This window comes from Pristiophorus japonicus, chromosome 12 (assembly GCF_044704955.1).
Source record: "Pristiophorus japonicus isolate sPriJap1 chromosome 12, sPriJap1.hap1, whole genome shotgun sequence".
Lineage (NCBI taxonomy): Eukaryota > Metazoa > Chordata > Chondrichthyes > Pristiophoridae > Pristiophorus > Pristiophorus japonicus.
In genome coordinates, this window is record NC_091988.1 from 175,906,801 (window position 1) to 175,921,095 (window position 14,295).

General features: G+C 48.7%; 2 non-coding genes across 2 annotated transcripts; both read right to left on the minus strand.

The window, feature by feature from the left end:
- Positions 1-7,616: 7,616 nt before the first annotated feature.
- On the minus strand, positions 7,617-7,723 carry LOC139277848 (U6 spliceosomal RNA). Its single transcript, XR_011596160.1, has one exon. It is a non-coding gene; the product is annotated as a U6 spliceosomal RNA (small nuclear RNA).
- Positions 7,724-7,737: 14 nt separating this feature from the next.
- Positions 7,738-7,810, minus strand: trnaf-gaa (transfer RNA phenylalanine (anticodon GAA)). The gene has a single exon. It is a non-coding gene; the product is annotated as a tRNA-Phe (tRNA).
- Positions 7,811-14,295: the final 6,485 nt, after the last annotated feature.

A 14,295-nucleotide genomic window follows, 5' to 3' on the forward strand; every position in this document is an offset into this window, starting at 1 on the left:
TGGCCAAAGATCGCCCTAAGTGGAGAAAGAGCATCCGGGAGGGCGCTGAGTACCTTGAGTCTCGTCGCCAAGAGCATGCAGAAATCAAGCGCAGGCAGCAGAAGGAGCACGCGGAAAACCAGTCCCACCCACCCCTTCCCTCAACGACTATCTGTCCCACTTGTGACAGGGACTATAATTCCCATATTGGACTGTACAGTCACCTGAGAACTCACTTTTAGAGTGGAAACAAGTTTTCATCGATTTCGACGGACTGCCTATGATGATGATGAAATATTAAGGAAGAACTGCAGTGTAAGTGTGTTCTTCTGATCTTTGTGTTCTGAAGATAATTGATATAATATTGTTTTTCTTAATTAAAGAGGTGCCGTATCAGTTGAAAGGCATTGCTCGTTGGGAAGTTATCAGCCCCAAGTCCTTGAGGTTATCATATTTCTGTGTTTTTGATTATTACATATTAAAAAAGCATGCACTTTCTGCAATGATAGCATTGTTTTCTTTTGGATAGCTGAAACACTCCATTTGAAGTTGTAAGAATGTTACTATTTGTAAATGTGTCCATGTTTGATTGGGTTCTCTTCTCTTTTCTCATCTCCCACCACCACCCCATCAACGCCCACCCCTTCCCCTTCCTCCCCAAAGGAAGAGTTGGAACACCTCTGTTGCAAATGGAAGTTCCGATTGCAAGTTAGAATCCAGTAAATGTACTTTAGCGAAAGCAATAACTGGATTTTATTTCTAAACAGAACTGGTAAACTTTACAATGACTGGAATTCGGGTGAGAATTAAACACCAAAATGACACTGAGAATTTCCATATAAAAGCAACAATCTATCTGAAATAAAAATTGAGTTAGGGCATAATTACCTTAATTGATGGGAATCTTGCAATATTTTTTGCCTGCTGAAAATAGCTGTCGAGAAATTGTAAGATAGTTACAGGGATTTGCTGAGAGTCTTGCTGAAAATGTGATCATATCAACTAATATTCTCTTAAAAGTTCCGTGTTCTTTTCCTTGTAAATTCTCTCCCAGCCTTGCCTGCTCAGAATCTTGTCCTATTGCCTGCTCAGAATTCTAAAATGTCACTGAATAATATCGTATAATGTCAGTAATGTCAATCATTTGTAGCCCACAACATATGATGCCTGTCCTCAATTATATCCAGCGCACCTCAAGTTTTGGAGGGCCAATTAAGGCAGTGTACAAAGACAACCTGACCTTTTTAGATGTGGTAAACTATCAAGGAATGGAGAGAGGGAAGCGAGACACACAGAAAAATGAATGGACAACTAAAAGAAAGGGTAAGAAAAATCTAAGAGTGACGGAGAAGCGAATAAAGAGCAAAAAACAAAATTTGGGGTGAAATTTCTCTTCATAAAAAAAGGGAGAATTCTGTTTTTCTCCATAATTAGCAAACTTCTAATAAACTTGGATCACCGAAACGACATGTCTGAAAGTTGTGTTAACAGCTGGTTAACTATGGAGAAAAATAGACATTTATCCCTTTTTCATTAAAGAGGAATTTCAGGCTTTCAAAATAATAAAAACATCAGTGTCAAGGGAATGGGAATGAACAAAGAGCTCTTTCAGAGCCCAGATGCAACGGGTCAAATGGCTTCCTTCTGTGCTGTAAAATTCAATGATTCAGTAAGGGGCTATATAAACGCAAGTGTTTTCTTACTACTGCATCAAATATTAAGACTTGCATTTAAAAAGCACCTTTCATGACTACCGGACGTCTCAAAGCGCTTTACAGCCAATGCAGTAATTTTAGAGTGTAGCCACTGTTGTCAACTCGGCAGCCTATTGGCGCACAGCAAGCTCCCACCATCAGCATTGTGATAATGACCAGATAACCTGGTCATTGAGGTTATGTTGATTGAGGGATAAATATTGGCCAGGACACCGGGGATAGCTCCCCTGCTCTTCTTCGAAATAATGCCATAGGATCTTTTACGCCCACCTGAGAGAGCAGACGGGGCTTCAGTTTAACATCTCATCCGAAAGACAGCACCTTCAACAGTGCAGCACTCCCTCAGCATGCACTGGAGTGTTAACTGAGTTTTATGTGCTCAAATCCCTGGAGTGGGACTTGAACCCACATCCTTCTGACATTTAATTGGTGGGGATAATGTATTTTGCATAATACTTTAATTTTCTAATTTACCTCTAGGTAACTTTTTAAATGCATACTACTTTTTAACCATGCAGATTGGTCTGGCATCATACACTACGACCCAGTTATTACCAGGCTAACAATACATCTGTAAAACATTAGTAGTTATAGCGAATCAACCGACATGTGCTAGTTATAGCTCCTTTGGCAGTAAATATTCACAAACCTAATTGAATTCTACAAGGTCTCTGGGATAAATGTATTGATTTTGTGTCTTATTCCTTTATTTCTGAGCCTTCTTCTCGTTATCACCTTTATTTTCTTATCCCTTGTCTTCTGTTGTCTTCAATTCTTTATGCCTTTCCAAACTTCTCTGATGTTTCTCTTCTTGGTTTAGGCTGTCTGGGTGCTAAGCTCTGGAAGTCCCTTAAACCTCCACCTCTCCTCCTTTAAGACTCTCTTTGAAACCTACCTATAGCTATTGAGCCTATACTCTTTGGAGTTTAGAAGAATGAGAGGTGATCTCATTGAAACATCTAAGATTCTGAGAGGAATTGACAGAGTTGATGCTGAGAGGTTGTGACCCCTGGCTGGAGAATCTAGAACTAGGAGGCATAGTCTCAGGATAAGGGGTCAGCCAGTTAAGACTGAGGAGGAATTTCTTCACTCAGAGGATTGTGAATCGTTGGAATTCTTTAATCAAAAAGGCTGTGGATGCTAAATCATTGAGTATATTCAAGGCTGAGATAGATAGATTTTTGGACTCTGGGGGGAATCAAGGGATTGAGTGAGAAAGTGGAGATGAGGTCGAAGATCAGCCATGAGCTTACTGAATGGCAGAGCAGGCTCAAGGGACCGTACTCGTGCTCCAAATTCTTACGTTCTTATATACCTCTTTGACCAAACATTGAAACATTCAGCCACCCCTCCTAATATCTTCTTCTTTGGCTCAGAGTCAATTTTTGTCTGATTACGCATATGTAAAGTGCTTTTGGATGTTTTCCTACATTAAAGGTGTTATATAAATGTAAGCTGTTGTTGGTTTACTTTTTCTCAATGGAATAGTTGTTGCATCCATTCAGTTACTGTGGTTATGTACATTAGTTCTTACTCTGCCATGGACACAGAAGCCAAAATCCGCATTAGTCATCAAAGAAATGTAACCACGCTATCTTTCATCACTGAATCATTGTGCTGCGTAATTCTCAGTATGTTTATGTGGCAAATGAAGCATTTTGTCTATGACGTATCATGGTATTGGATTTTTTTCTTGTTATCATGTATATATGGGATTAAAAACCAGAATTGGCCAAGTTTGTAGATACAATACCTGCAGAATATAGATGTTTTGTCTGATCAGGGATTCAAGGGCAGAGGCAAGCCATTCAATTCAAATCAAGTTCTTTGCACGTGTTATTCATACATGTTTGGCTGCTCTTTGTGAGTTTGAGAGATTGATATTTAATCAATAATTTTTTGGAGGATGTTGAACTATCAATATCTCTGAATACTCTGAATGTGGAGAAATCAAAAAAAATGAAGTACCTTTCAACCCAGACTGCATTTTGTAGTGCCTGTCTCTGTTCCTTAATTGCTTCAAAATGAATCAACAGGAAAATTAAAAGGGAGTGTCACTTTTCAGGATATGTTGACCAATGTTTCCTTGAATTGTTTTTTTGCATGTGTGGCACATTCAAAATACCACGCATGTGCGTTTTTCCTATTTAAAAACCGGTGAGTTTGCTGCGCAGGAGTTGCAGATTGCTGCACAGCCGCGTTTAAAGGCAATGTTGATGTCGGCCATTTTTCCAGACTATTTAGAAAAAGAGTTATCTTCAATGTTGTGTTTTAGAGTATAAGTACAAGTTAAAAAGGTGGGGGTGGGTGGGGGGAGGTTCTGAGACACAATCCCCAAGCTGATGGGGATGGGGTGAGTTAGGGTCGATGTCCATTTTACTACTACCTAATTTTACATCTCACTCCATTGACTTAAGTGGAGCTTAAAATCAGGTGAAGTGTAAAATGGGCATTTGACCCAAACCCATCCATTTCCACCAGGCTAGATTAAAATCAGGGTGAATAGTAATTACAATGCTAATGAGCTATCTTTGAGGTTGTTTCCACATATGCTGTTATTAATAAGCAATTCATTAGCTTGTCTCGATAATCGACAAATACCTTGCGTCCCATTGTACTGGAAAGTTTTGATCCTTTTTGTGGCTGTGAACAGCAAGAGTTATAAGATAGAGATGGGGGCAGGTAAGTTTTAAAAACACAAAGCTGCGAGGCCCAGAAAAATGCTGCAAGGATAAAATGCATAGAAAGATGAGGTGCTGTTCCTCGAGCTTACGTAGCTTCATTGGAACAGTGTAGGAGGCCAAGGACAGAGAGATCATATTGGGAGTGCTCCGGAGAATTAAAACAACAGGTGATCGGAAGCTCGGGCTGAACGGAGGTGTTGCACAAAGCAGTCACCCAATCTGCATTTGGTCTTCCCAATGTAGAGGAGGTTGCATTGTGACCAGTGTACTAAATTGCAAGATGTACAAGTATCTCGCTGTTTCACCTAGAAGGAGTAAATCGGGGCTTCTGATTTAAGACACACAGGCAGAAATTTAAGAAACAAAGAAACAATCTGGATGGTACTTATAGAGAAATGATTACCCAGATACATCTGCAAAGTGAAGGCATAACAGACTACAAAAGTCTTTGTCATTTAATGTTTGGGGACAAGTGTCTGGATATAGTTCTAGCTGATTTAACAATCTGGTTACTTGATAAAGAGTGTAAAACTCTTAGTAAATACACCAACATTTTATGCCCTCACCTAGTGTAGTTAAGCCGTTGCACAGATGGGAGACCTAATGCCTTAGGTCACTCCACGGACCACTGGGGACCTGGGTTGCAAAGTGTTGCATGGCACAATGGCCTCGAATCACTACCTTAGCCTCTTTATCATTATCCAGGCCAACACCTTGTTCTGCAGCCTAAGGTTGCAGCCTTTTTTCACAACCTGAAGGGGTCCAACTTGATTTTTGGCTCTGGGGATGAAACTTGTCCAGGACGGTAATGCCAAGGGCATAACAGTGACTTCAGTGAATGTTGCAAATTCCTATTTCCTGTGTTGTGTAACTGCCCAAGAGCAATGTGATAGAATGATACAGCACAGGAGGCCATTTGTCCCATCGGGCTTTTTCCGCCTCTTTAAAAGAGCTATCCAACTAGTCCCAGTCCCCTGCTCTTTCCTTATAGCCCTGCAAATTCCACATGGTGTTTCATCATCATAGGCAGTCCCTCGAAATCAAGGAAGACTTGCTTCAACTCCTAAAGTGAGTTTTTGGTGGCTGAACAATCCAATACGCGAGCCACAGACCCTGTCACAGGTGGGACAGATATTCGTCAGGGGAAGAGGGGGGTGGCACTGATTTACCACACGCTCCTTCCGTTGCCTGCGCCTGACCTCTTCACGCTCGCAGCATTGAGTTTCGAAGAGCTCAACGCCCTCCCGGATGCACTTTCTCCACCTCGGGCGGTCTTCGGCCAGGGTCTCCCAGGCGTCAGTGGTGATGTCACACTTCACCAGGGAGGCTTTGAGGGTGTCCTTGTAACGTTTCCGCTGCCCACCTTTGGGTCATTTACCATGAAGGAACTCCGCATAGAGCAGTTGCTTAGAGAGTCTCATGTCTGGCGTGCGAACTAAGTGGTCTGCCCAGCGAAGCTGCTCTAGTGTGGTCAGTCCTTCAATGCTGGGGATGTTAGCCTGCACCTGGGCGAGGACACTGATGTTGGTACTTCTATCCTCCCAGGGGATTTGCAGGATCTTGCGGAGACATTGTTGGTGATATATCTCCAGCGACTTGATGTGTCTTCTGTAAGTCGTCCATGCCTCTGATCCATATAGGAGGGCAGGAATTACTGCAGCCCTGTAGACCATGACCTGGGGGTCCTTGTACATGAAACTCTTTTGAGTTTACCTGCGAAAACATAAAACATTAAACGGTGCCACCCGACCTGGGTGACACTCCAGACATTTACAAGGCCCTTTTTTTTTTTTTTTCCCCCCTTTTTTTTTTGTGTTTTTCTTTTTTTGGTTTTTTTTTTTTGGGCACTAAATTCACAATTTTCCCCAGTGCCCCCTATAAAAGGGAAGGGGACACTAAAAGCACCGGCAATTAAAACAAATTAACTTTAAAACGTAAAATCAAATTAAAATTTGGTTGCCGGGCGTGATGATGCACTCCAGTCCCTCCGGTGCCCACCTCTCGCGGAAGGCCGCGAGCGTACCGGTGGACACCGCGTGCTCCATCTCCAAGGACACCCTGGACCGGATGTAAGAGCGGAAGAGAGGCAGGCAGTCAGGTTGAACGACCCCCTCGACCGCCCGCTGCCTGGACCGGCTGATGGCACCCTTGGCCGTGCCCAGGAGCAGTCCTACGAGGAGGCCTTCGGACCTACCCGCTCCCCTCCGCACAGGGTGCCCAAAGATCAGGAGAGTGGGACTGAAGTGCAGCCAGAATTTCAGGAGCAGCCCCTTCAAATAGTGGAACAGGGGCTGCAACCTCGTGCATTCAATAAAAACATGGAACACGGACTCCTCCAGACCGCAGAAATTGCAGGCGGCCTGGGAGTCCGTGAACCGGCTTAAAAATTTGTTGCACGGCACTGCTCCGTGCACCACCCTCCAGGCCAAGTCCCCGATGAATAGTGGGAGGACCCCTGCGTAGAGTGCCCTCCATCGGGGACCCCCGCCTCCTCCGGACGGCAAGATGGTACGCCATGGCGTGTCCGGACGGCCGGCGAGGATGGCAAAGTTGAGGGTGTGCAGGAGCAGCCCGTACAGGAAACCCCTCCGCGCGGAACTGAAAGGCACGGAGGGGATTTCCCGGAGGCGGCTCAAGTTGTGAGGCGCCGGCCCCCGAGGGAGGTTCCGGGGTTTGGCGCCGATGAGGAATTCCGTCCGGACGGGGGTCAGTTCGGACGGGATCTCCCCACGTGCTTGAGCCTCCTTGATGCACCTAACGGAGTCAGGGCCCAGAGCTGTTTTTAGCGACTCGATGGCATCGGCCGTGTGGCGGACGTTGGCAGAATTTAGGCGCCGCGCCAGCGTGTCTGGCGCCATCCAGCCCGCTCCTCCGCCATCGAGCAGGTCCCTGACCCTGGTCACCTCACCAGCCACAGCCCTCTCTTCCGACCGCCACATAAAGCCTCGGCCGTGGAGGTACGGATTCCCGAGCAGCGGTTCCTGCAGGACGGCCGCCACTCCAGCCGGCGGAGAGCTGCGCTTGGTGGAGACTTTGTTCCAGACCCTGATGAGTTCCCTGTAAAAGACAGGCAGCTCCCGGAGGGCGGTCCTGGCACCCCCCAAGTTCACAAACAGGAGCTGCGTGTCATAATTGAGGTCGAGCTGCTGGCGGAAGAAATACCTCGCCAGAGCACACCACCTAGGAGGGGGCTCGACGTAAAGGTATCTCTGCAGGGTCTGAAGACGGAAAGTCGCGAAAAATTATGGAACGCTTCACGAATTTGCGTGTCATCCTTGCGCAGGGGCCATGCTAATCTTCTCTGTATCGTTCCAATTTTAGTATATGTGCTGCCGAAGCGAGCACAAATCACCAGATATTGCCGAAACCCGTGATTGAACCAGGGACCTTTAGATCTTCAGTCTAACGCTCTCCCAACTGAGCTATTTCGTCCCGACTCCTTGTACATGAATCCCAAAAAATTAGTTTGCAGGTGCAGCAGGTAATCAGGAAGGCGAATGGAATGTTGGCCTTCATTGCGAGAGGGATGGAGTACAAAAGCAGAGAGGTCCTTCTGCAACTGTATAGGTATTGGTGAGGCCGCACCTAGAGTACTGCATGCAGTTTTGGTCACCTTACTTAAGGAAGGATATACTAGCTTTGGAGGGGGTACAGAGACGATTCACTAGGCTGATTCCGGAGATGAGGGGGTTACCTTATGATGATAGATTGAGTAGACTGGGTCTTTACTCGGAGTTCAGAAGGATGAAGGGTGATCTTATAGAAACATTTAAAATAATGAAAGGGATAGACAATTAGAGGCAGAGAGGTTGTTTCCACTGGTTGGGGAGACTAGAACTCGGGGGCACAGCCTCAAAATACGGGGGAGCCAATTTAAAACCGAGTTGAGAAGGAATTTCTTCTCCCAGAGGGTTGTGAATCTGTGGAATTCTCTGCCCAAGGAAGCAGTTTGTAGGGGAGGACGAAAATCCCCTCATTTTACCCAGAAGGAAAAGGGCTGTGGGATCAGTCTGTGCTTTGAATTGAAACCGATACAGTTTGACCTTGGCAGAGCAGTGATTGGACGGGGGAGGACACCGGAGGGCCAATGGTGAGACAGAGTCAGCCCGAAGCATGGGGCTTTCAAGCCAATGGGAGAGCACTTGCTCGAAAACTGTGGGACTGACTCACGGTCATTATCGGACTATTGTCTTCCCCATGTTTACACTATGGAAGGAAATTGTGCAGATCTTCAGAAAACTAGGGAACCCAAAACAAACCAAGGACCTACACAATGGCTACAGGAGGCCAACCCAATTAACACCTACTCAAACCTTGAATAGGTTAGAAAAACTGAATTGAAGGAAAATTATGCAGACCTTTAGAAACCAGGGAACCCAAAACAAACCAATGGGCCTACACAATGGCGACAGGAGGCCAATGCAATCAACACCCACTCAAACCTTGAGTAGGTTAACATCAGTGGAAAAAACCCGCAATAATCTAAAACTGCTGCATTTTTCAAAATCACAAAGCCCACCAATGGGAAGAATCGATTTCAGCAGGAGAGGCGGACTGGATAATCTGGCTATAAAAAGGGGTTTCTGACGTAGTGTGGGTGGTTCCCTGCCCTCGTCATCCAACAACCAGCAAGACTCTCGACACTGAAGGAAAACCAGTGTCCGAAGACACCGAAGATAGAAGAAACAAACCACTAGACTGCAGAAGACACAGAAGTGAGTATAACCTCTGGTCCCCGGAACTCCCAACTCAGTTAGGCCAGGAAAGGTAGGAGGTTGGGCATTGTACTGCTAAACTTGTGTAAAGATTTTCGTTGTGTCCATCTAGTGGGATTTAGGGGGATTGTTTTGTTGGTGTATTGCTGTTTGTTGAGATACACCTTGTCAAATAAATTGGAAGCCTAAGTTCCACTTGGAATCACCTTGTCTCAGTTCTATTGTATTACATCTCCTGATCGTGAGTCTTATGTCAGAACATTGTAAGGGAAGCTAGGAGCACCTCGAAAACGCTCAACTGTGTGTCACAGGCTAGGGAAGAAGGGGTTAGGAGTGTTTGACACTCACAGGTGCCTCACAGGCTAGGCATAAGCTGTGGGGACGCACGAGTCTCAAAACCCCCTTCATAAGCTGTGGACACAGTCTCTCCACGGGTGCTCTTGCAGCACTCAGAGGGTACAAGACTCACGGGCTGCGGAGTTTGGGATCCCAAGGCAGGGATTGCCTTGGCTCTTAAACTCCCATGCACCCTGAGCGCCCAGCAGGTGGAACTCTCGGCGGTGATGTATGTGGTCACACACCCCGAGGAATTCCCTACCCCATACACGATTTGCTCGGACAGCATGTTCACTTGCAATTCGTGTACAGAGTATCTGCCGATTTGGTCACGCCGGGGGTACACCTCTGCGGATGGGAAGCTCCTTGTGACCAAACCCTGCTAGAAAAGATTGTGACTGCAGTGGGAGAAACCGGGGATGTATATATCCATAAGGTAAAGGCCCACTCCAAAACTGAGCCACGGGGGGGAAGGTAACCAGCAGGCAGACATGCTGGCAAGGGAAGTGCTCGTACAGGTCGCCCATGGGACCCATACGAGGCAGGCAGGATAGCAGCAGCAAGAAGCAAGCCAGGGACACAAGGGAGCGTAGGGGCAGCTGCGGCCCCGGACCTTAAAGTAGTCCAGATGCAGGATCCGGTCCTGAAGGCTGCCTTGGCTGCTATCAAAAAGGGGGAAAAGGCAGAGGGCCCATACAGTGCTGCAGATATTGCTGTGCGGGAAGGCATGTTGTTTAAAGGGGACAAATGGGTAGTGCCGCCACAACACCTGAGGGAATTCCTTCAGCTGGCCCATGAGGGTCCAGGTGCGGGACACCCTGGGCTGGAATCTACCTGGCAACGGGTAGAAAAGGCAGGGTGGTGGCCAGGCCTCCGGGAAGACGTCCGCAACTTCTGTGCGGGCTGTCTGGTTTGCGCTGCAAACAACCCAGACCCTCAGAAAAGGAAGGTGTCTATGGGACACGTCAGGCGGGTAGAGGGACCATGGCAGTCGATCCAGATCGACTACATCGGACCCCTACCGGCCGCCCAGGGAGGTTATAAATACTGCCTCGTCCTGGTGGATGTGTTTTCCAAGTGGGTGGAAGCCTTCCCTTGCCGAACAGCTACCGCGGTGGGGCCTGCAAAAATCCTGGTGAGGGAGGTGTTCTCTCGGTGGGGTCTACCTCAAATCATGGAGTCCGACTGGGGAAGCCACTTCACCGGCCAGGTGATGCAGGCCACCCTAAAGGTGCTGGGGATAAGAGCTAAATGGCATGTCGCCTACAACCCTCAGTCCTCAGGCCCCGTAGAACGCCTGAACCTGACCCTAAAGGAAAGGCTGCGCAAGGAGACGGGAGACTCACCGAACAAGTGGGTGGAGGTCTTACCGTTGGTCCTCATGGGAATCCAGGCCAGTCAGTCAAAGAGCACAGGGTACTCACCCCATGAGCTGATGACGGGCCGGATCATGAGAACCCCAGTGCATGTGTTGGCGCCGGTTCTCACCGAAGGGCAGCTTCGAGAGGTGAACTGGGACTGCTTCGTCAGGAATCTGTTTGAACAGCTTCAACAGATTCACTGGCAGGCGGCCAACAACATGGGTAAACAGCACCATGCCAATCGGCTGCTGCTGGAACCCTGTAGTCACCATGATTGGGAGGTGGGCGACCAGGTGATGGTCGGGATATTTGAATCACTGTATATGGGACCATATAGCATAGTCGACAAGGCTAGCCCTATGGTCTACGCGGTTCAATTGCCTCGCCGGGTGAAGTGGTATCACATTAATCAGTGTAAATTGTTTGACCCCAAAAGAGGTAAAAAACAGAGGGGACGAGCAAGGGAAGGGAATCAGGCACTGGGGGAAGAACAGGCCCCGTTGGATTTGGAAGCTCCGGAGGAGGCAGCAGGCCCCGAAGCTCTACAGCCGGGGCTGTTTCACTGCTCCTGTAAGGCTACCCCACCACTGGGTAGAGGTTCCCAGCCCATTAACAGAAGTAGGGAGAAAGACTCTACCACTAGCAAGGTCCAAGGGGAAGCTGAACCTCCCATCGTGGATCAGCTGGGGCTAGCCCAAGAGGTGGAGGAGATAGCATTGCAGCCCATAACGTGGGACTCTGCACCGACAGTAAGGAGGAGTAACAGAGTGCCACAGCCTAGGGCGCCGTGGTCCCCTGTTTACTTAGCTCCCCGCCCCAGACCGAGAAGGCGAAAGACAACAGGGAGAGTGCTCTGTTGCGCTAGCAAGGGTCTCCCACCGATTATCCGGGGCTCAGGACAGCCTTGGAGGGCAGCACAAGATTCATTAAGGGGGACTATACAAGCCCCTCAGTGGAGGGCATCCTGGTCCCCAGGGTACGGTCAGCCGAGTGGTCGACGACGCCTGTACAGGGACAGGATGTAGCCTGGCCACCCGGGGACGGGTGGCGGTGTATATATTTTCCCTTCCTGTTTTGTTACTTTGTGTGCAGTGACAGTTGGGTACAGCATTTTATGTTCGGAACATGTTAAGGGGGCCGAGCCTGGAGAGGTCTCTCAAGGCAAGACCATGTGCTTCTTGCCTTTCAGATGTCAACACCTCCCTACTGGACGTTAGTGATGCTGGTATCGCTAAGGATCTGCACCGGGCACCGAAGGGACACCGAGGACTCCCTGGTTTTCGGATGCTCCGGGGGCAGAGCGCTGACAGTGACCACAGGAGAAGGGACTCCGGCGGCGGATGGCCGGGTCACCTACTCCCACGAGGGGAGATGGCCTGGGTGGTTGGGATCGAACTCTACCAAGTACTCCAACCATAAGGACTTTACCTACGGAGAGGCCTCCATCCCCTGCCCGGAGATCACTGTGGCCACTTCCAGAGTGAGAGTGACAGAAGGCAGGAAGATATGCCTAACTTGCCAAGGGGACATACCTCTGGGATGGTGGTGGTGGCTTAGAAAGCTCAAGAGGGACGTGGGAGACCGACACTCGGAATGGGAACGTCTGGATAATGATACCTACCGAACCATCATGGGGTCATCTGGTGGGGTAACGGTGTGCTGGGAGAAATGGTGGGCGTACGACCAAGGAATTTATTTGTGTATGTGGGGATCCACTCGCGTGTGTTCAGAGGGGGTCTCCATTGCTTTCTATAGGTGGTGGCAGGATGTCGGAGATGGGGTGGTATGGGATCGCAGCGGGGAAGCGTGTGTGACCCCCAATCCCCCGGTACCAGTAAACACCACCGAACTTGTAGTTCGGGAAAGAAAACCCCCACCCACGGCCAAGCCCACCGTCCCACACGAGTGCCCGACAACAACCAGGGGGCTGGGGAATGGTTTAGTGTTGGTCCCTACCGAGAAACTACTTTATCAGGAGGTACACTACGCGGTGGCATCAGTGGTGCTAAATCTGACAGAAGTCCGCCTACCTACGTGGTGTCCCCGGGAAACCGAGCTGTTATACCAGGCTCTGCTATGGGAGATGTTCCGGAAGTTCTATGAACTGGACTTCGGGGATGTCAAAGTGACAGACTTGTATAAACAGTGGGATAGGGCCGAACCGGGCAGGCAGAGGCATGGCACTTTAAATGACATTTATACGGGGTTTAACACCGGGACATCCGCCATAAACAGTTTGGATAACATGCAGCTGGCCCTCCAGATAAATGAGTTAAAGAATCAGCTGCGAAAAATCCTGGGGAACGAGAATACCATAGTGGGATCCGCGCTCCACGAAGAGGTGGCAATGAGAGTTCACTTAAAGGAGATTATCTCTCAATTGGAGGCACAGGCCAGGGCTGTAAACGCCGTGATTCGGGAGGATAGAAACGCCTCCGATCAAGCCGCCCAAAATGAGGTCTGCGTGCTCTATGGGGCCTGGTTGCTGGGAGAGGGACGGAGTAACCTCGAGGATCTGAGACACGGACAGGTCCCCTCCTGGATCAGCAACCAGCACTTAGCAGCACTGCACCCTTATGATAATGTTTTGAGTCCTTGCCAACTTCGTGTAGCGTCGGGAGCCTACCCGGTACCGGTGGACTGTGAAAAGTCAAATCATACCATCATGGGTGTGGTGGTCAGGATGCCCGTGATGGGGGCGTCCCCACGACTAGCACCCCTGTACTGAGTGGAGAATGTGGGAGTCATTCGTGGAGGGGTGCATGTTCGATTCCAAGAGGTCCCACCTTATGTCACAATGTGGGAGCACACTGTGACAGGTACAGACCTCTCAGGTTGTCGGAGCAGGGGAGCACAGGTAATCCTGTGCCCCCAGTACTTGAATGCTTTTGCAAGGCCACAATGCGGGTTCAGCACTGCTGGGGCAGAGCCTATCAATTGCACAATGGAGGTAATGGCCCCTAACCACATGCCGCCACAGGTAGCATATGTAGGCGGTGGGACATATTGTGTCACCACAAGTGCCCAATGGTATGAACACGGACCGGGAAGGTGATGTCCAATACCGTGCAGCAGCTTTTGCTTTAAACCCAGGGCAGAGGTTCAAGTGGCACACACCAGAATCACACCCATCCCTGAACCTTCCACGATTCACCTCACGGTACAAAACAACCTCAGCCATCTACAACAATATGCCGCCCAGTTTGGCTATCCCATTGCCCCACTACCTGAGAAACTTACAGCCCTCCTCCAGGCAGTAGATTTGTCTCAAAAACATTTTTACACCATGGAGCAGAAAACTGAAATTCTAGCAGGGGAGATTGCCCAGATTAAACCCCCAGCATGGTGGGATTTGGGAATATGGGCAGACATACCTGCATGGATCCGGGTGGGATCGCATGCCTTAGTAATCGGCCAACTCCTGCTAGTTACAAGCTGTAAGCTCAGGAGAAAAAGAAAAAGAAAGCAGTTCCTCAGGCTACTACACAGACAGGAGAGCCGTTGC